Here is a 23,189-nt window from a genome sequence, read left to right as displayed (position 1 = left end):
TTGGCGTGATAGAGAATCCCACACCAAATATTTAGCAATATTTGCATCTGATAAGACACACACACACACACACACAGACGCACAGACGCGCGCACACACACACACACACACACACACACACACACACACACACACACACACACACGCACGCACGCACTCACGCACACACACTTACAAACAAACACGCGTACACACAACAGAACGCGTAGGGATAGGCTTGGCCATGCGCGGGGCTGGGAAAAAGATTTCGCAACTCAGAGCAAACATGGGCGCACCACCTAGCAACAAACGTACTGAAATTGAGCGAACGTTAGTGGGCCCGAGGTGTGTGTGCGGAGCCATGGTCCCGCAAACACGGCACATGCAGCGAAAAACTCCTCGTCGCGCATGAAGAAGCGAGCAAATGATAAGGAGCTAAAGGGCTGAAGCAGCAGAAAGGACAACACATGAAAAAAAAGAAAAGAATAAGAAAGGAAGCTCTTACAGAGTGTCGCTCACGAACGAAACTCGATTTGGCATCTAGATTCAGTTTCCCGGAAACTTGAAGGAGGCCTTCCTAGGCAGCTGGTGGCCCCGTTATATGTAAGAGTTGACACAGTCTGGCCTTCGAGCATGAGTGTATTTATTTTGGCCTTGTGCTCCTCAATCTTCTTTCTTTCTATAATATTTTTCTTCGGCAGGGACCTTAGGTCTTTAGGTTCTTCTGCCTCGTTATACACACGTGGTATTTTGCGTAGCGTTTCTTTTTCGCGCATTTGAGCGGGATTCCTACAGTGAAAATTGTGCTGGACGCCTCGCTTGGTATGTTTCATTCAGTCAGCGCAGGCCAAAGAAATGAGCAAGTAGAAAACAAAAGCAGTTTCTGATATACCATAACCGAGTCGCTGTACGACGAAAAAGTATGCACGAGAGCTTTTTGTGAATCCGCGACCAGTGCCCGAATTCGCAAAGACGTACCTACTCTAGAACTTCTTTTAACGTCATGTGACAACCATTCGTAATGTTGGACATACATTGTAGTAATAGCGAAGGCGTCCCGCTCATGGCAAGTAGTTCTTAGGAGCATAAAGCTTTCCGAATTCGGTACCTTTAGCCGTATTCACAAATCATTTCGCTCGTAAGTACGTTTTGGCACTGGCTTGCCGCCTTCTCGAGTGACACGTGCATCAACATCAGCTGGCATTTTCTCCTATGATGACTTATATTTATATGCTTTACTGTAAGGTTAGGCTCCAAGGTTCGAATTGACGAAGCTGTTTGTCCTTAATTGCTGTGTGCCTAATACACACCGGCTGCCTTCGCTAATAATATAAGTGTAACATCAGAATTAGCCGGAAATTGCTTTCACGAACAATTCTGTCGCAAAAGCTTTATAATGAGATAAGAACTTTTCGCCGTCCATCCGTCCGTCCGTCCGTCCGTCCGTCCGTCCGTCCGTCCATCCATCCATCGATCCATCCATTCATCCATCCATCCATCCATCCATCCATCCATCCATCCATCCATCCATCCATCCATCCATCCATCCATCCATCCATCCATCCATCCATCCATCCATCCATCCATCCATCCATCCATCCTCTTCGCCACGAAGCTGACATGCTTGTTTTTTTTTTTTAACTAAAAGTAAATCGGGATATGCATCATGTGGCATGCATGCATGACAGGACCTGCAATCATCACATGACTTACGCCGTCGTACTGCCGTTGTGGTCGTTTGCTTAACTGAATAAATGTCAGGATATGCAATATATGTCATGACACATCATGACATGTTCATCTTGACATGGCACAAATGACTCGATATGCATTCATGACATGAATGAAATAACATGGCATGCAGACACGTATGGACGACACAAATGGTATGACAGGTTACGACATAACAAGTCTTGCCTCTATCATCGAAATGCGAGTGAGGAGCTCGGTTACATACATACATGACGGGTTTCGCCGTTGGAACATGGGGTGTCGCTATGTACACTGAATGAATGATTCAAGGCTAATCGTATTAAGGATTAACGTTTACAGCGAATGTCAGACTCGCTCAGCCGTTCCTTTCTTTCTTTTTAATATGGTCTCAGATAAGGGAGAATTCCAGGTAGGGAGGCGGATAGGAAGGGAAAAGAGCTTGAAAAGCTCTTTTAGGTTCGCTGCCCTACACATGAGGAAGCGGGTTCAGGAATGCAGAAGCGATAGCTCTCCTATGTCAGGCCAAAGAAGTGACGGCACTCTTAGGAAACGGAAACACCTTTTTTAACATAAGACGAATAAAAATAACCGGATGATAACCAGTACGATAAGTGTAACAGCAGTCATATTTCATCGCCTGATATTTGATTACTTCAGGCCCAAGGGTTTCTAACGAAGTAAACATATGTAAGGTGCAAATTGTACTGTGTATGTTTTGTTTTAGAAAATTGCAGTCATTGCATTAGGAGTAAGATACAGTTACCAATAAGAGATACAGTAGAAATATGCAAATTTGTGTTTTTCAATTATTATGTAAATGCACGTTTCGCTTTAGGGAAGCTGAGTTGGGGCTTAAGGTACGTGCCATTTGCTAGGTTTACCGAAATTATCACCGTTCTCCGGATGAACTGCAATGAAAAATTATGCCTCACGTGTTGGCATTCGGAGTGTTATTTTCCCGAAAAGCCTTCCTTGTAGAGTGCGCAAAAAAACGAGATTAGGAAATGACGCACAATTCTTAAGCGTGCTGCCCCACTCGACTCAAACGCACCTTTAGAAACAGCAGCATGACGGGAGATGCCAATTAATTGGACAGTCACTGTGTGAGCCCCAATTGTCTTCAATCGCGCAATTGGAACACCTGCCCAAAGGAATTATTTAGCAGGCATCAAGACAAACTATAAATGATGTGCACCTAATTATTTTAAAACAAAGGCAATATCTCTGGTAAGTACCTTCATGAGAGATCTGCGTATGTATGTATGTATGTATGTATGTATGTATGTATGTATGTATGTATGTATGTATGTATGTATGTATGTATGTATGTATGTATGTATGTATGTATGTATGTATGTATGTATGTATGTATGTATGTATGTATGTATGTATGTATGTATGTATGTATGTATGTATGTATGTATGTATGTATGTATGTATGTATGTGTTTATGTATGTATGTATGTATGTATGTATGTATGTATGTACGTATGCATGCATGCATGCATGTATGTATGTATGTATGTATGTATGTATGTATGTATGTATGTATGTATGTATGTATGTATGTGCGTAAAAAATAAGTAAACAGAGCCTGGCTTTAAAGGAGCATAACTCGTACAGTCTGGATTTTCACATAAACTTGATATAGCAGCGCTAAAATCACAGACGAGAAAAAGCCCCCTCGCAATTCGACGCACTACGTCTGCTGCAAAATAAATAAACGTGTGTATACAGTAGGGCACCGTTTCCAAACGCTTTCAGCCCCGATTTATGCCACTGCACTTCCATGGAACAAACTCCAGAAGGTATGGTGATAACATTTCAAACAGCATCCTCTCTATCTCTCTCTCTCGCTCTCTCACTTTATCACTAACTTTTCAGTTGTGGCTTTTCGCATACATATTCTCATCCTCTTTCTTCAGCATCTCTCGCATTACGTCAATATCGGCATATTTGTTCGCTTGCTTTTCTTCGGTTGGCTGCTTCCGGTTTCCTAAGAAAAAAGAGAGAAAATAATGCCTTCGCGCTTTGTACATTTTGCGTTATGCGAAGAGTGAATCATAGCACCCGATGTGAGGCTCGAGAGCGTCTTAGTTCGCTGAAGGGAAATCTATTCAAAACAAACCAGACTCACAGGGAAAACGTTCCCAAAAGAAATGTTGTTGCAGGCTCGCGGAAATATAAACGTTCCCTTCCCGGAAGCATTTCAACGCCGTTTGCAAATCTGCGTGGAAGCTCCCAGAAATGGAAAAAGAAAGCAGTAAGATAACCACGAAGGGCCGTCGTTATTTGGCATTTGTGCTGCAGAGAGTTCGAGTTCTTTGCGCCTGATGCACAGGCGTGTCGACATGTCGAAGGACAAAGCAGAGCAACAGAAAACACTGAAACAACTCTAGTCGTTGGACCCTTGTTGATAAGTATATAGTCACTCTACCCTTGCGCAGCTGGGGCCAAAAACAAAGCTTTTCGGTCGCAAGTGCTTTATAAATTTGGCCAGCCGGCTTCACTAATGAAATGTCCGGCGTCAGGATTAGATTAAGTTTTCTCTTCCAAACACTACAAGCCTATGAAATTTTCGAGAACAAGGGCTCCCATTCCTTGTTTTGTCAAAATGTGGCACTGCGCAACGACGGCGCGCCAGAAAATACTCTCGCTCGACCTCTTCAAGGAGGCACACAGAGAAATAAGAAAGAAAAAAATGGCTGTGGCTTAGGTAAGGTTAAGCCCAGGATGCGAAGCATACTAGCCTTTATTTTAGTTGTTTAACCACTGTTTAGCTTGGTGAACTGCTGTTGCTTGGCTATATTTGGTTCGGCTAGACGAAGAAACACCTCATGCGTTACTCTGCTTAGCCTTGGACGCCCCGCATTGGACGCGTTGAGCGTCGAGCAACGCAGCGTTCGGCACGGCAACGAAATGTGCGCCTGAGCAAGTGACGCACGCCTGAGAAACAGCTCGTTTCTAAGGCAACACCGCATTCACTAGAGGCGCTTTTGCACCGCTTTGAAGCATCGTACTCGTGGCTCAGGGTAGCGTCTCCGTCTCACACTCCGGAGACCCTGGTTCGATTCCCACCCAGCCCATCTTGCAAGAGTTGAGCCGAAGCCACTTCTCCTCTGTCGTGAGGTCACGGTGTCACGTGGTTTCAAGGCGACACCGCCGCGCCTGAGGAGCTGGGTTGAGCCCTCGTAATATGCTTCGCATAAAAACAAGAATGTTAACCAGAAAAGCAAAGATGTCCTGTTTGCTGCCATGACGGGCGGAAAGGAGGAATGGTACTTAAAGACATCGAGGTTAAAACAAGCAACACAACATTTTCTGTACGAGGGACAGGGTGCCATACTACATGTCTCCCTGCTTACTCTTCCGGTCGCTCACTCTGCTAATTGGACAGGGTTCCCCGAAGCCAGCGGCCTGTGATCTATGTCGAAAGCGTGCACCGCCGTGCACCACTTCCATGCTGCCGACAGGTGTGCAGGGAATGGCAACGCCATTTCGTCTGCTCCTGGTATAGCCAATCAGGAATCCTGCGATTTGTCAGACTAACGCGCACGTCTTGCTTCAATCTTAGCGTCGCTGCGTGCGTGTGTAAAAACGAAACAAAGCGATCATTGGGCACCTCGAAGATTACCCCCTCGACAGTTTGGAAGCACAGCGATTAATCTTGAAGAAAAAAAAATAACATAAAGCTGATAACCCACGACGCCCTCACTGCAAGTGTGCCCGTTTTCAAGTTCCCCATCTTCAAGGCGTTCCCGTTCGGAAAGGCTTACGGCGATGAAGTGAAAGAAAATGAAAACGGAACATCTCGAAGGAAAGAAACCTTTCAAGCCGGTCGCTTAATCGGGCTCCTCTTCCGTACACCACGCAGACCGCACAGTGTGTGTGTGTGGGGGGGGGGGGGGATGCGAGGCATAATAAATCACTGACTAGATAGTTCTCGCCTCTTTGAGTATCGAGGAGGGAGTAAAATAGTTTTTGATTCTCCAAGAAGTGTTGAAGTGAAAGGAATAACGTAGGGTATGTAGTAGCGCTACAGGAAAATACAGCTATGCTGAGGTGACAGGGTTAAAAACCTAACATCGGACCAACTTGGGTCACCGAGTATGTGGCAATGCGCATATGCGGGCCGCTTTTTAACGAATATCTTTCACGCCAAAATGGGTCACTCTAGGTGCGGGACTGGCTAGGTACCGCCCTTCAATTAAACTCTTTGACGCCGACATGAGTAAGTAGGTATGTACTATCATAATTGTTTCTTCATAGGAGGCCCCGATAGAGACTTTGACTATCGTACCTCCTTCTGTGTATTGTTTACCTGCAATATGACCAAAAGTTTAATAATAAATTCCGATTCTAGCACTTGCGAATCCCCGTCGACAGTCACCGTGAGGTGGGTGCTGCCGTTTTTTTTGTTTTTTCAGTGAAAGAACAGTAATTGAGGAAAATGTGGAGCAAAATGCACATGGAAATGCGCAAAGGAGCACACACTGAACGAAGGAGCACGATTCCATCATCAGCGAACGTGGCAACGTGAACATTAATCTTAGCTGACAGTTCCATTACCAAAGCAGGCGAGAATTCTTACGTGCGCACACGCTCCATTACAACCTAGTAAATTGAGCCGCACCAGCACGGACCTTTCTTTCTGCACGCGCAAAGTATGCTTCTGCGTGCCAAAGCCACACGAAGAGCAAATCATTTATTGTAGGAAATATACGCTGGGCAAGGTTTTTATTAAAATATAGAAGAAGCGCGGCGATAGCGATGAACGTTAAGAGATGTACCCGCAAAGCAAAGAAATTCGTATTAAATGACAAGAGGTGTTTTAAAGACTCGTGAAAGATAAAAAAGGTGCGAAAGCAATATGCTTGGTAGCTCTAGGTGTAACAGTCCTGCCATGTTCGGCGATGATTTGGAATCAGTGTGTCTCTTTTAAGCGTGCGAGATAGCCTTAGGAAAGGGGAAATGCCGGGAGGTAAGCCAGAGGAGAAGATGCGGTTTGCTACCCTATGCTGGAGAAAGAGGGGAGGGAGGTAGAGCAATAGGAAAGTAGAGAGAGAGAGAAATAAAGGGAGCACAGATACACAATCGCAGTCGGTCATTGTCACAGCACACTATCACCGCACAACACAGCAGTAGTTGTAGCATTTTAAACACCAGTTCAGGCTGCAGCCGCTTGTCGAAGTATGTTGACCTTAAAAACATCAACGGTGCCCTCTACGCCCTTCGCTGCAATGGCTTGTAATATCGGCTGCAGCTGATATTACAATATCGGCATTCGATATCGGATAATATCGGCATTCTAAAATGATTTCTTCTGTTAAAGCCCTTTGGTCAAAGCGCGCTCTCGCGATTATGGGTGATCGCTTCTGTAAATTATAGTGAGGCAGTTACAAAGAACCTGCTCAAGAGTCTCCTTGCTACCACAGTGATCACACGAGGTTTCATCGACCCATCCGACTCATAAAGCGAAAGCTTTCGTAAAAGCCACTCCCAGCCATATTCGGCAAACCAGGGTATATCCTCGTGTTGGCAGAGTCCAGCTGGGATGCGAAGGCGGAGATAGCGGTCTTGGTGGTGCAGCCGGTTCCTTTAAGCGCGGGACTTCTTCTACACTGCGGGGCATGCTGGATTACCACACAGTGACTTCAGATGCACTTATAGTCGCGTGTCGCAACAGACGCACGGAAAGTAATTACGCCGCAGGCGCTGACAGGCTTGCTGTTTCCCGAATGCCTGTAGAGTTGACGTCGCACCTGTCGAAACTGTATATACAGCCTTGAACGTTTGCCCCAGGAGAGCCAAATACACGTGTCGTGCAGATGAAAACCCTGAGCCACACTTTTGGCAATTTCGAAGAACTAGAAAGCTTGGCGCTGCCCCAGAACCAGCACCCACCCTGTCTCTTTCAAAATGTAAAAGGCGATGTCTGCACTATGAAAAATGATGCAACTACCCCAGCTTTAACAGCCCCCAACAGAAATGAAAAATTGATGCTTTCGTTTGGGACTCCCCCAAAGAAATATTGCGCACTGATGCTGCTATTGCCGAGTCGATGGCGCAGTTACAAAGGCAAACGAAACGTTTCGTCAAAATAGCGTAGTTTTTCTCGCGTCCGTTTTCGCGCAGACCGCTGAAGGTGACAAAATGTTGAAAACCGTATTTTGTACATAATATTTGTAAATTATCACTTAGTTTATGTGGCGCAAGTCTTAAGCGCGGCATTTCTTGCTCAAAAAAAGGCCTTTCCAGTCCGCAGTGCTATTGTGCTACTTCTCGCTGCGCTGTAAATCTACATGTTTATGCCTCTGCAAAAAGATAACTTTTCATAATCCAGTTTTAAGAGGTTGTCTTCCCACTTCCCCTCGGAACGTTTCTTCTAGCGTTGACCCCTGACACAAAATAGCTGTTCCATCTTGTCGTACCACCGCGTATAGCGAATATTTTATTCCAACAACTTGCGTCAACTGGAACCACCTTCCCGGCACCGTTGCGCTCACTCACTTCAAACAGACAGAGAGAAAAACTTTATTCGTAGCAAGTGAGTTCGGATTCCTCTGGGCCCCTGGACCACCGCACGTCCCGCGCTACGTCGAGACATTCATGTTCCTTTTGTGATTATGTATTCGTTTGTTAATTCATGTTTTTGTTTTCTGGGCACACTAATATACCAATGTAGGCCAATGGAATCGTTTGTATTACTAATGAAACATATAATGTTCCACCATTTTCCCTCGCCTTCTTCCCGCTACCCTTTCCCTTTAGGATGGGATAAATAAAGTTCTCTCTCTCTCTCTCTCTCTCTCTCTCTCTCTCTCTCTCTCTCTCTCTCCCTCCACCATTTTCCACTTTGATTCTGTTTGATGTTTCTTGCACTTCCAAGAATGCCTTCTCCTAAGTATAGTTAAAGAAGACGCTTTTCTGTAATTCCCGCAAATGCGCTGAAGGTGTATGAGTATATATAAATGAATGAATGAATGACCAAATAAATAAATAAATAAATAAGAAGTGCAACACCTCCGTTTCAAGTGCCCAAGACATTAAAGTTGAAAGCGAATACTGATGACTCACTTAACGTTATTACGATCGTAGGTCGTCGTGGGATATATATATTATTTGCGTTATTACTACAGATGCATATGCGTCCTCATAATTAAGGTTAGCTATATGATGTTACAAAGTTAGGCATATTGTTTAATTATTTCCCACGTCTCTGAAGAACGGTAAACTGCACGGTTTCACGTATTGCAAATACTTTCAGATATTTATGAAACTGTAAGTGTTTATTAATTTTTGGCCATGTTTAAGTGCTTCCTTACTGCATCCAATGACTTCATTGACTCATTTGCCAGAAATGTGTATGTCGTTGTGCGCTCTGATGGTATATAGCGCTTCACAGTGTCTTTCGCGTTTTTAATTCAGTTTTGCATGCGACGAGGAAGTGTCGGTGCCACCTAGAGGTCCAAGACTCTCCTATAAGTATTAAGCTTAAAAGATTGTGCCAGGTATTTGGAAACTTACTTGCGAAAATTTCTGGATTGCTACTATATGTAACAAGGCTTTTACTATCCTCGGGTACGTCTTTTACGCTTATAGCCATTTTTTTAGGTAACTGAACCTTGATTTTCCTTCCGTTCGCACAGAAAAGCAACCCCTGACGGCTAAATTTTGTATATATATTTCCATCGAGGAGAGAAGTTGTCAAAGATTGTGCCTAGACAGTAACTCGTTCACTGCGTACAAATAAATACTTGTAGCCTTCACAAGTGGTCACCTCACCTTCGCTTCACGTGTTCCACGTGTGTATTCATATCGGCTTTAGTCCAACGGTCCAAGTAATGGCTTTGGTCCAAGCAATGAAATACGGTGGTAGACTGGATGTGAACAAACAGCGAGCTAACCGAGCGTCGCGTAGGCCGCGTACTCTACATAAACGCACCTACAATAGGTGCAATAGTGGCGTTCTACACAGCACTGCACCCTAGATGCTTATGGTTCCTGTGAAAAAAAAACGTGCACTGTACACTCCTTGAGGAACATAGTGGTTAGATGAGGTTCGTTAAAAACATAAAATGAAGCTTTGATTTGCAATAGAGATTCGTTGGACCAGGCATTTTACTTATTGCTTCATGCACGCCAGTGCCATTGCTATTCGCAAGGTCATCTTGAGTTTCGTGCAGCTTCCATGTGCGCGTCAACTCCCAGCTTTCAGGTCTGACAGGATGGTAATACTAATATTGTACACACTTGCTTCGCAGCGCCACCGCAAAACATTGTGGCCAGACAATATTCATTTCTTCTTCGACTAGCCGTGACGGGAGCACGCTAACTAACTACGGCCCCAAAGTTCGACGACGATTAGCTGACAGGTACAGACGAAAAACTCTTCAGCGAAGCCCACAAGCATGGAAAAGAAATGATCCACGCCCCGATAGGAAGACGCGATTTTAGGGCGCTTACAGCTGTCATAAATGTTACGCATCGCCAAATGCGTTACCCGCCCTGGTGACAGTGAGGATATATGGTGTTGCGCTCCTAAGCACGAGGTCGCTGGATTGAATTCCAGCTTTGGCTGCTTCATTTTCATGAGGGCGAAATGCTAAAAAAAAAAGAAAAAAGAAAGACGCCTGTGCCAAATGCTTTGGGGGCATGTTAAAGATCATCAGGTGGTCAAAATTAACCCGGAGTCCCCCACTACGGCGTGCCTCATAATGAAAGCGTGGTTATGGCACATAAAAGCGCACAATTCAATTCGTTTTGCGAACTATCAGCGTTCTCTAGAGAAAAAAAAAAGGTTTTCCTTAAGGCCCGCACATAAGTTTGTAAGTAAAAAAAAAGTCTAGCAGGCTTCAGGTTAATCTAACGAGGACGAAAATGGGCTGTCACATTCTCACACAGAAAAGTAAAAGCAAAAAACAGTAAAGCGCTTTATCACTGGAAGCAACAGCAGCTTACTCCTCGCCAAACAAACAAATAAGCAAGGAAACAAACAAACAAAGAAAACAACAAGAGATTGTAGAGAGCGGACAACACGAGGAAAAGCTGACGGGATAAAATTTTATCCGAAGAGAAACTCGGAAGCACAACTGACAGCTCCCATCGAACGGCTCTCAAGAAAGCTGAAGGCACTCAGATAGAGAAATGGCGCAGCGTGGCTTCCACAGCATCGTAGACAGCGTGCTAAGCCTTGAGAAAAGGTAATCGATCATCGAAGAAAGAGGGAAACAAAACTTACCCTGCTGCTTCGTTGGTGCCCATAAATTTAGGCTGTCGCTCTGCGGCACTGAAATATAGCAGAAGAGTCGTTCTAAGCGTGTCTTAGAGGGAGTAAGTAAGTAAAAGAGTGAGTAAGCGAGTAGTTCAAGGCTATAGGTAAGATCAGGGGTGCAAGACATGTTGGAGAATGCGTGTCGTCTCCTTATCGACTCTAGTCTGACATAACGAACAGTCTGGCGTACCGACCGGAACGGGGTGTTTGGGGTGTTGTACCCTTCGCCCGCTCCAAAGGCCAGCTGTATGCACTCGTTGAAGCGAGGCATTGCTACACAAGCTCCTCGGTGGCTGTTGGCGTAAGTCCTTGTCTTTAGCCTAACTCTCTCTAGCGTTAACGCACACTTTTCTTGTGTCCTTCTCTCTCTATTCTTGTTTTCCTGCTCTATTTCTTTTTTTTTCTTTTTTCAAATTTCAACCTGTAGAAAGTGGTCTAAAAACAGACTCTGTAAATTTTGTTTTCGGTGTTCAAAAAGTTGCGTGTGCGGCCAAAGCGCCGGCAATAAATAGTTGCCTTTCAGAAAGTTAACGAACTTTTCAATTGTAACCTTGCGGAAACCTTAGATCCACTACCGTGGATCTAAGGTTTATATATATATATATATATATATATATATATATATATATATATATCCACCATTGCCGGGATCGATCCCGCGATTTCGAGCTCAGAAGCGCAATGGCATAGCCGCGGAGTGAACACGGCGATTGGCGACGACGGAAGCTTCATAGGTGCGCTGCTGATGATAGTGACATTTGTGTTTCATCGTTTCCCCTCGTGCGGTTGCTGTTGGAGTTGACTTTATCAGTCCCGAGTGCTCTGTGCCGGCGACGCGGTCTAAATGCAGCACGCAGTCGATGCTTGGTGGCTGTACAACACCGGCAAATGCTGTCCAAACAAGTTATACTCTGCCGCGATAACTGAATTAGCATCCCGTCCTACAGAAAAAAAAACTGAGCGACATTGTAGGTAGGCGGCCGACAGCGAGTTGTTTTCTCTTGGGCAGTTTGCGCTGGGTAGGTAATCAATTATGAACACGGCAGAACTTTGTGTTTGGTGACGTACGCAGGCGAACAACACGTGCCATTGCTCGAATGCAGTGTGCACTTTAGGTACTTTGTGCTGAGCTAATATTTGCGCAGTCCAGCTTTGTTTTTCTTTATTTCTCTCCGAGTTTCGTTTTTATTTATTTGTTTAATTTTTTTTTAGCGTTCCTGCTACGGCACCTGTTTTTTTCTGATAGCCGAGTGGAATCCACTTGACCGCCCCTTTGTTGAGGGGCGGGCGTCTTACGTCGCCAGACATTTCTTCTGGTATGTCTGCGCGACTCTAAAAAAATGAAATAAAGAAAGAATAATACTTTAAAGGAAGATTACAGTGACAGTAATGTGACCTAAGTATAAAAGCACAAGCGCACACTATTCACCTTGCCCCTGGGACTCGAACTCGTGACCTTGTACACACCAATGGAACCACATAGTCACTTTAGCCATGGTGTAGGGTAAAATTCCCATTGTTCGGGTAAACAACTCTTGTAAGAGTAGCTTTCCCTACGTTGAAAGCGTCAATGTGTTAGAATATGTTTCAATATTGTTACGTGTGAAGACGTAGACGCGACACTATAAACAAGTATACACTTACAGTACTTACAGATCAATACGCTGCCCTTGGCCAAAAGGCTACAGCCCGCGCTAGCCGCAAATCATCGTCGTCGTGTTCACCCCACTGGCCGCTTCGTCATCGGACATCGGGAATACTTGTGCGTAGCAATATGTTAGAAACGCCATATTTGCCGGATGCTTCGCGTTCGCGTGTGATACGTGGCCCACTTGTATACCAATAAAGCGTTGCCTTTCTTTCATAAAATTTTTTTCAGAAAATTTGTGACCCTAAGTTGATGACGTCCGGCTAGTCAACTCATCTTGAGAGTGAGTAAAGTTATAGAGTGATGGGGCATAAAAAAACGAACATGAATATTGAACGAATAAGGGAGGGGAATAGCTTAGAACAATCCAGCTTTACAGGAAATGTCTCAAGATGCACTACCATACAGAAGAGCGCAAGAGAACCTGCACGGGAATGCAAAGTCACGCAAGCTAACGAGAACAGAAACAAGTGTGTTGCCTATCGCACAGACGTTTGGAGGACCCAAAATGAAGATAACAATCTAAATATAAGTTAGGCTGCGTGGCGCATACTGCTACGCTTAAAAATGAACGTTTGCGCTTGTCTCTATAAGCAAGGTGCATTTGCGAAACAGTAAGAGAGAGAGAGAGTGAAGAAAGACGATAACGCGAGAAAGCTTTCCAGCTAAAGTAAGATCAGTACTGATCGGTGGTTTGAACCTAGCACCGTTATCTTATCTGACCAGTCGCTCTATTAGCTAAACTTATCGAGGGTGAATTAATTGCTAGCATATTAAGTCGTGGGACCACAACGTGTTGAAATGAATTCTGTGGAAGCCAGTAAGAGAGAGGGCGATTCATATCAAAGGCGAAAATGTGCGAACTTCCAGTTTTTCTATCTTTTTATATTTGGTGGTACTTACGTTTGGCGGAGAAATTATTTCGTTCATACGGTCGTGTGCCTGACTGCCTGACTGGGCTCACTGCACTCAGCTAGCTTAGATGCATAAACATCTAAGCCTTTCATGTGTTGTGAAATACGGGAAACGGGCACACAAAAATGAAAAGTTTCTAAATTTTTCATGAGTGCAATCACATGCGAACACGCAATACGCACAGAGACATTATTGATTGCGAACAAAAGCGAGAGAGATGTGACGATCCCAGCATTCGAAGGCGACAAAAAGCGGTTTCAAGGAATAAGGAAAATTGCATTAATGAATAAGTATTGCGTCCCGCCTTAATACGAGCGTTTTCTGTTAAAAGTGCCATTAGCGACATTCCAACGCCAAAGAGCTGTTTTCTCCCCTCGCATAACGCTGGCCACCGAAACGTTTGTCCCACCGTAAGCAGCACAGTGAGAAATTTTCGATAACACTCAACCGTGACAGGTTTGCTAAGGGCCACCAAAAACATAGATATTGCAGGTCTGAATGCTTGGCTTAAACCTATAGCAGCTCCTGTCCTTATGGCGCTAATTGCATACCTTGTGGGTAAAAAACAAAAACAAAGCGGAAACAAATCAGTCGCTCGTATGGCACAGCGCGAATAAAAACGCGCGACAAAGAAAGTAATGTCGGTCAACAAGCCGCAAAGCCGCGAAAAACAAAAACAAGAGCTGGAAGCTCACGAATACGACTTCGTCACAGACTGGCGGCCCTAAGTTTGTGCGGCTTTTGATCTACGCCGGGGTTCTCTTATTTCGGGATTTTTTTCGCATAATGTCCCGGAGTTTTATTTTCCATTCCCTGTAGTTTACCATTATCATATATATCAATCAATTATTTATTTTGTTTAAAGGTTTCAGTGTGTTCGAGACTTACACGCTGCGTTGCGACATTTGACTGCAATCGAAAGGAGATGGAAACAGTTAAGCTGACTTGTAATTGTCACGAGTCATACACAGAATGGCAAGTACGCGTCTTACGTCAAACGCAACGAACGATGAGAGGCAGGACGGAGATAAGTAAACTGAATCAGTTAAAAGTTCCAGAGGAAGAGGCAGCCGAAGATTTATCATATATATATATATATATATATATATATATATATATATATATATATATATATATATATATATAAAGAGAGAGAGCGAGAGAGAGAAAGAAAGAGCGTGTAGCGCAACAACTCTGCTGATATGCGGCGTGTACAGGACGAGCCAATATACCGCTCCGGCCCGCGCATCACACTAGCGATAAGAAATATCTATAAAATTTAAGTGGCCGAACAGGAGGACGCCTCAGTTTAAGCAAACATGTTCTCGTTCCTTCAAACCCTATGAGACGGTGGATGTACGAGGAGAAAAAAAAATGAACAAAAAACTCCACCGTATAACGCTGAGACGCACCACGGTTTGTATTTCCTCCGATAAATGCGTACCTATAGTCGCGCGCGCCGTTTGGTGGAACGGAAATTGCGTATTGAGCTTCGAAGCGCCGATAGCTGCGGCTGACCATTAGACGGAGCGGTCCGCCTGTTTAGAAAAGGGCGCTTGAAGGAAGCGATAAGGAGGGAGCATCGGTCCGCAAAGTCTGCAGCAATCGGCTCAGCATTTATACGAAGCTAGCTTTAGCAAGACGCTGGGTTAAATTGTAACATTCTTCTGATTTCTATGTCTAGAGTTTTTTTTTCTTTCTCGTGGTCCCAATAACTTGCGCGCAGCACGAAGTTATCGCACTACAGCTTTCGCAAGGTTCCACTGCTCCAGATGGAGCGCCGCAAACAGGAAGCTGTCGTATTTTGTTTCCTCACTACAAATGAGAATCACGCCGGCATGAGAGAACATATGTAAACACAAATTGGAATGGTACCTTTTTTTTTTCTTTTCCCTTCGCGAATCATAAATACAGATAAGGGCAGAACGTTTTAACAGAGGGTGAACACGGCAATATATGATCCTCGTATCGTGTTTTGTTTATTTACTAAGTCATCGGTGATTGTTTGTATTCTGCACAAGTACGAGAAGCGCAAACAGCGTAGAATTTCGCTTAAGGGACATCGCGTGACTCTTAACGGAGAAAAACCGGGTAGTAGGGAAATAAAAAAAAAAAGTATGCACTCGCCATGTCACGTTAAGTATACAGCCATAAGGGCGTTGGTTTCTGTCACGGTTAATCACTCTTACCGTTAATGATGAAAATTTTATTGTGCACCGACAGCTACATCAAACTACATACACCTGCCACGAGGGAGCTCGTAGTTTCAAGCTAAGTAATAATTACGGACACTTTCCACGCATTGAAATATCTGGCACGTGAGTTTGAGAGTGATAGCTATAGAACTTTACCCTAAATGCCTTTCGAGCGCCCTCTGTCACATATAATCGAATTTGCTTGCCGAAGAAAATTGCTAAAGGAAAATATTATTCCTCATCAGCCATTCAATGTAACCCTAATGCTAGAGGCTTTGGTTGTTAACCACGGAAAAAAAAAAGCCATTGTTGCACCCATAATAGTGCTAAAATGTTGAGCGTGTGCGCATCAAAATATACGAATATCAGAGGCATGCAGAAGTGAGAGTTGTACGACAGCTATTTTATTACATGCCACTCAGCAAACTGAACCTTCACACATAAAACTCTGGGGCCGATTGTAACGTGCGTTCTCACCTAAGGAAAGCTATGCTATTCGCAACACAAGTTTAATCCATGCACCACTCACATAATTGTAGAATACGTAAGCCTTAACTTTGCTGTTCATATTAATTCTCGACAGGCATAACATCAAGGAGAGAACGTAGAAAACCTTTCTCGAAGAATCTAGCAAAATATTTAGGCATTAGAGCCCGGAAATATATGAAAGGTGGGATCACTTATTGTGGTCGCGATAGTGTGATGCATATGTTCAGTATAATATTTCGCAACGTCACAATCTAAGCCACGGGAAGGAAAACAATGCTTAGGAACACTTTGCATTGAAGTGATGACCAGTGGTGAGCATTGCATATATATGTAAACATTGGTTCGGTTATATGACTCACGTTTCTTGATTATCTAATGAGTTGCTTAGCGCACTCACTGACGCGTTACTGTTGAAGCGGTGTCCTTGGCAGCGAAACTGTTTGTGCTGGCCACTAGAAGCGTTCAAAAACCTTATATGACTGTTTCACGGTTTTCTGAAGAATCCAAGCTTATAGTCTGAGAAAATGGCGCAAAATGTTAGCGGCGGTATGCAGACAAATACTTAAGTGCGTTCATATTAGTTAGAGGTTAAATAAAAATTTCTACGCCCTTGTTATTGGCCTGTTTGGAGATTTCATATGAAACGCTTAGAATATCTCTCCTCTTACCTGGGAGGGCCAAAAACGGCAACAACTTCATGTTTAAAGGAAATGTGTGCAATCTTATGGGCGACTTGTACCCAACATTTGAACTGAGCAGGTTAATTATGTGTCTCGAATATGAATACAGAATATTGCCCTTCTCTCGAATTCTATGCGTTGTGCGAGGGGTGCAGTTGGTATTCTCGGACTCCTCGGTCAACACGTCGCTTGAGCTTTGTTTAAGAAGGATGTTTTGAGTGGTGGACAAAAATAGTTTATTTCGTGTAGGTAAATAAGAGCCTTTGTTGAAGATTACCTATTCAAGCGTTGCTGTATGTAATATTGGCGTTATCCGCAATGCACCTCATAGTCTTAAAGTACCTGTACAATACACCAACTTGAAATTTGGTGGAAATGGGTGTAATGTTAAGTGTAATGTGGGGCGAAACATTCATGGTCCTTATCTAATTAGAAACGTTGCAAATACTTACCGTACCCAAAATTTTATCCCTATTTTCATGCGTCATACCAGGTATATGTAGTTAGTTTCCCCGGTCCTTGGTGGATTAAACAAGGCACCTTGCTAATTTTATCCGGAAGATACTGCGCACGTTATGTGTAATGTGTGAGCAAAAGCTCAAAATTCTTTTGTTGATTGCGGCCTTTGCAATAAATTATGTATGCAAGTGCTCCGAAGCGTTAGAAGTATGCTGTACGAGCTGGACAAAATAAGCCCGAAACCCTGGCTAACTACAAATTCCATCCTGATCAAATTTAAGCAACATGGGGAAGCACTGTAGTTGAATTATGTGCAAGTTTAAGTGCGCGTGGAACATTACTAACTTTCTCAGAAACGCCTTAATCACGTGTTAGTGTCGCAGGGCAGTCATCGGGATATGTTTCGCAATGTCCCGATTACCCATTTTCCCAATGAAAGGTCTGTATACTGTAATGTATGGTGAAATTCTAGCGTTTCCGGCACAGTTAAGAGCGTTGAAAACAATTATTGAGGCCACGTTTGTTCAATATATTCTCGTGTTGAGTGGTTTGCACTAGGTTACCCCGGTGTTCTCGGTGAACAAAGTTCGGCACCTGGTAGAAGTAGACGAGAAGTTTGACATCTTGTGTAGACTATAAATTCAAAGTTTTGAAAGACCGTAGACTAATTTTGGCCTTAGCAGTAAATTAGGCGTGCAATCATTCCGGCGCTTTAGGAGTGTGTTTTATGAACAACGCAGCATTTATCCAGCGGAATTAGGTGGTAGTGGAGGGGAGAGGAGGGGGCTGGGGGAACGCGCATATCGCGCATAGTATGAGTAGCGAGACATGTGCCGTGGCCAGGGCTGCGCTCTCATGAAAAACAGTGGAGAGGGTTTCGCCACTACATGAACGCGCATACCCACCTGTATTTCATCCCCTGCTTTCGTCGCTGCGTGATGATACACAGGCCGCTGAGCTCCACCATAGAACATATAAATTTATATATATATATAAGTATATATATATATATATATATATATATATATATATATATATATATATATATATATATATATATATATATATATATATATATATATATATATATATATATATATATATATATATGTGTGTGTAGAGAGAGAGAGAGAGAGAGATAACTAGGATAGTTCATAAGTTAGGGCAGCGGTGCGTCATGACGAAGCATGCGGCGCTAAGGGTCACCGACCAAAGCCGGAACCAGGACGGTCCGTGGATTGGGGCAGCCGAGGCGAAGAATGCATCTTGGCGCGTTCGCGTACATTATCGGATGTATGCAAACAACCCATGGACCAATCCGTGTACCAACTTTGTTGTACGCGTTGTCCCTTGGGGTCGTGAAATCGCCACCAACGTATACTAAATAATGGCACGCTGTTTACACTCAGAACTTGCTCTAATCCTCACTTTCCTTCACCGCAAGACAAAGTGTACGCTTCAACGTTTAATAATAGTGGATTGCGGTGAAGTGAATGCTTACAAGACCTTGGTTTACGTTGGGGGAAGGACAAAGTGGAAAAGAAAGACGAGTAATAAGGAGAATCTGTTTTGTGCACAAATAGCAGAAAGAGATCATTCTCGGTCACACGTTCCCTTTGGCTGTGTAGTGCGCTGCCCATCAGCGGTCGGCTCGCTTCCCCAATTCAATCGCCGCTGCTTCTTCTTACTGACGCGGCACACTGCCCCATGGCGTTGTCATCACCAGTATTCTACAGTGTTCGATAATGGATGCGAGCAGATAGGCTGTACGCAAGAGGCAAAGAGCACCGGTCATTGCGCATTTGTTTGTTTTGTTGTCGCTTTATCTCCGCGCAATAAACGTGAGCACAAGCGAAATATGAAAGGCGCCATTTTAATAATTGATTTTTATCGACCAGGCGAAAATAGACGTGCCCTTCAAATTCTATGTACCTTGTCCATATACTTGCACCGGCGCTACGAAGCGAATTGCTTGCGAGAATCGATAAGATCGCTCGTGGAGTGAAACGGCTTTTTTATTTATTGAACAAGGGCTGCGTGACTTTCGTTAGAGTGTGCCAAATTTTAAATATAATGTTATGCCTTTATCAGCAACGTCTGCTTGACACCTCTGCAAAGAATTTTACGTGCTGACTATTGATGACCAGGTACGTCTACAGCAAAATAATATACAGTAATACGTGCATCTGAAAATGTAGAAATGCTTTTGACTTAGGACAGCTTTGAAAATCTCCTCCTCAATCAGCTATATTGCTTCAAACGTTGTCTTTTACGCTATTCGTCCATTAACTCTTTATTCATTCAGTAATTTGCCATAGCCCTTCAATGGACACACAGGTCTCTGCACATGAGCAAGTGTGCGTTGCGGCCCGCCAAAATGCGGAATGAACAATGCACGAGTTCACCTCAAAAAATAAAGAAAGCTATAATCGGCAGAGACACTTAAAACTGCTTACGTGTGGGAATGCGAAAGCGTTATGATCACATTGGTGATTTTTTTTTTTGCGTGCGTTTCTTCTCCGCGCGAGCTCTCGTCTGCGTTTTAACTGTACCTCGGTAAAGCTCAACGAAAACGCACCAAGCGTCTCAACGTGATCGCTTGCCTTGGAAGGACCGCTCATCAACATTTATATATACATTAATACTTTTTTTCATTTTGTACGCTCCTTTCACGCACTCACGACGTGGTGCCACCTCCTACCCATTGTCTACGCCGTCACGTACACAACGACGCACACTCACGGCCACACGTTTGGTTAGGCAAATGAGCTGCGATGTGACGTAAGCAATGACGCGCCCGCTAGGCACGTCTTTAGTCAGCCAGAACCATGTAGCTGCCGTGGCGTCGGAGAACCGTGCTCTTCTCGCGCTGTGGATACCCGGGCTCGATTACCACCCAGACCGAAAAGTAGGACCTAATATTCTTTTCAAAGGCATTAATTTACTTTATTTACAGGAACTTGCATGAGAAATTTGACGTCCATTCGAGTATTTTTCGATGCGGTGTCTCTCTTTGCCGCCGGCCATTTTTGGCACCACCATTCTGTCATGCCACCGAATAAAACGCCGAATTTTCTCTTAATGGGGCATTTAATGCTTTCGCATTCAAAGTCTGGCTCACGAGGGCAACGCGATAATTCCCGAGAGACCGTGGCGGGAATGAGTAATTTGTAAACGAGATGACACTTTTTTAGTTGCTTGCATCTGTTCAGCCAAATAACCTCGCTTGTATTTTTTTTTTTATCTCTGATATTTCAGGCAACATCTCGAGGCATCGATTACCTCCTGGAGAGCAGCACAACTGAAAAGGCAAGTTATTTTTGCTTTCCTTATAATTTTGCAGAAATACATTCAACAAAAAGAAAATGCGCCAACATAAGGAATTCGAGCACACGGTGACGCGCTGTCGTACGCTCAATACATCAGGAGTTTTCTCTTAGAAGCCCTGATAGTGGGCGATCTGTCCGCCGAAAATCCCATGAGCAAATGCATGACCGATGGTGACATCGAATCTGCGTCTTACAGCGCAGCGACCCAATTATCTTACCATTAGGCAACGATGGCACGCATGCATCTCTCGTGCCAATGTCGCGCTTTCAATGCAGTCCCTCACATTGTTCCATCGTGACAGCTAGCACTTTGATATGTTGCGTTAGACTGCACTGCAATCGTGATCCACCCGTAATTTTCCTCAGCAGGTCACCTGCAAGATGTAGGGGGTGGGTGGGGGGGGGGTGGGGGGGTGGATACAGTTCTTTCTTCTGCACGGTCGCATTGTTCGCTTACCATACGTTAACGAAGTCGAACAGTGCAAGTTACAACCTACTTGTGCAGCCGCTGAAAATGCATCATCATCAGGATGACCTGCGTTGCCACCAAAACACCGAAACGCAGTCCTCTTTAGAAAAGTCTGGCCGGTAAACGGAAGCTGTCTGTCTAGCATACTGGAGGGATCATCACCAGAAAAAGCAAAACAACACAATGGGATTACAATTTGGTAGTTTCCAGATATTTAGTAAGCTCATTTTCCCAATTGCGCATGAGCATTGGGCTTATATCGCCAAGTCACGTGTAATGACTTAACTTCAATGAAATAAAAGCTTACGAGCACTTTTCGGTCAAGTACAGGCCGTCCAGAAGGCCCATGATACGGCGGTAAGGTTAAACCTTACTGTCCCGACGTGGGAGCCGCCTGCGTCAAACTAAGGGTTGATCTTCAGGACTTTAAATAAAGTTCATCATACCATCATACCATACTCAGGCGACTGCGAACATGGTAGAGTTGATTCGTGTAACGTGAAGCTCTCTAATACACAGTTACTTTTTTAAATTTACGCATCGTTAGGCTGGAACACTCACAGCTAAAACAGGGCTCGGTCGCCATATTTTCTGGTAGAGGAATATTTCTGTGTCATTCCTATATAGCCATCGTATTTTGCCTCGCTAGAAGTTGATGTATGGGCGCGAGGCGCACGTGTTGAACGCCCACTGCACTGGTATCCGCGGCACGTTGATTACTTCAATATCACTGACACTCTGCAAAAAATGCTTCGAGGAAAGTCGGCGTCGTTGCGGGCAAAATTTGCGAATCAGATTCCCGTGAATACGGTTGGCTCCGGTCCGGTAATTTGCAGCGGCCAAGGTGGTGGCGGTAATGGCGAGTTTCAATTAGGGCGCCGTTCTGTCGACGACTTTGGCCGGGAAGTTCCCGCTGGCCGCCACAGACGGGGCGCAAATTGATTAGTTTAGTGCGAGCGGGCGGGTTCTCGCTGCGCGAGCAGGAAGCCCCATTGAAGAGTGCGACTCGTGTGAAACGTTTAACTCTCCTTTGTGATTCACAAGGAGCGGCGGCCGCAGCCGTGGTCGGGCTTAAAACGAAGCTTTGCCTGCGGCAACATTTATCTAAGTACATGTGAACGGAGGAATCATTTTGCTCGTCATGTGTTGCACCGGGTTTTAATGGGGCTTGTAGAATTCAAAAGAAAAATTTAATATGTGCCGAGTGTAAGGAGCAATCTTTTTTTTTCCTTTTTTGTGGTCAAGATTTTTTTAGTCCTGACTGACAATTTCTTGGGTATCACAGGATTTTTAAGAATAATTCAAGCATGACGTTTAGCAATTTAAAGCACATTATCATTAAGCATTAAAGCACATTATCAAAACTTTATTAACTGCCTGCTGAGGCATTTAAGCGGACCAAGTAGATATAATACGTGCACCACTTTGAGAGCGCTGAGACATACCACTAACGTGAGCGTAAAATTTTCGCGAAAACGCACGGTACACGTTACGTACACGCACGGTACGCGTCAGACTGAAGCACATTCCACTGGTCTACTTTCTTTCTCTTCGATACTGCGATAGGCTTCCTAGCATACTTCTTTGATAATTTATTCTTTTCAAAATTAGGATGAATTTCATTCGCCAATGAAAGCACAGGACGAAAACATTCATAACGACCATCCTCTGTAGTGGCCATGTCTCTGTAGCGGCTTCGTGCAGCACAATCCTAGAGTTCTTATGTCTGTGTAGGGCCCTGCTTTACCGAGTGGCGTGCGGGCGAGACGCGTTCGCCAGAATAAGCATCGACCGCGAATCCTATCGGCGAACAGAACCGCACAAAATGTGAAGACTAACAGAGAACGATCCTCGCGAGCGAAGAAAAACTTCAAGACCGTATACTTTCGACACAAAATTTTTGTTGTGCCATTTTTCTCTTTAGGGAAATGTGAAGAGAATCTGATGATGTGAATTCTGCATGTAGTGCTTTGCCGGGAAGCCCTTGCTTGATGAGGTACCAGAAGAATACGAACGCTACCAAACACGCCCGCACCAAT

The 23,189-nt window shown here is 44.2% G+C and overlaps 1 long non-coding RNA gene across 1 annotated transcript in view; it reads left to right on the top strand.

Moving 5' to 3' along the window:
• LOC135908848 (uncharacterized) overlaps window positions 1-20,662 on the top strand; it is a 163,903-nt gene extending 143,241 nt beyond the window's left edge. Inside the window, exon 3 of the long non-coding RNA XR_010566462.1 lies at window positions 20,611-20,662. This is a non-coding gene — a long non-coding RNA (uncharacterized lncRNA). The remainder of the gene's footprint in view (window positions 1-20,610) is intronic.
• Window positions 20,663-23,189: the final 2,527 nt, after the last annotated feature.

The sequence above is a fragment of the Dermacentor albipictus genome, chromosome 1 (genome assembly GCF_038994185.2).
Source record: "Dermacentor albipictus isolate Rhodes 1998 colony chromosome 1, USDA_Dalb.pri_finalv2, whole genome shotgun sequence".
NCBI lineage: Eukaryota > Metazoa > Arthropoda > Arachnida > Ixodida > Ixodidae > Dermacentor > Dermacentor albipictus.
This window is presented reverse-complemented; position numbering and strand designations above follow the sequence as displayed.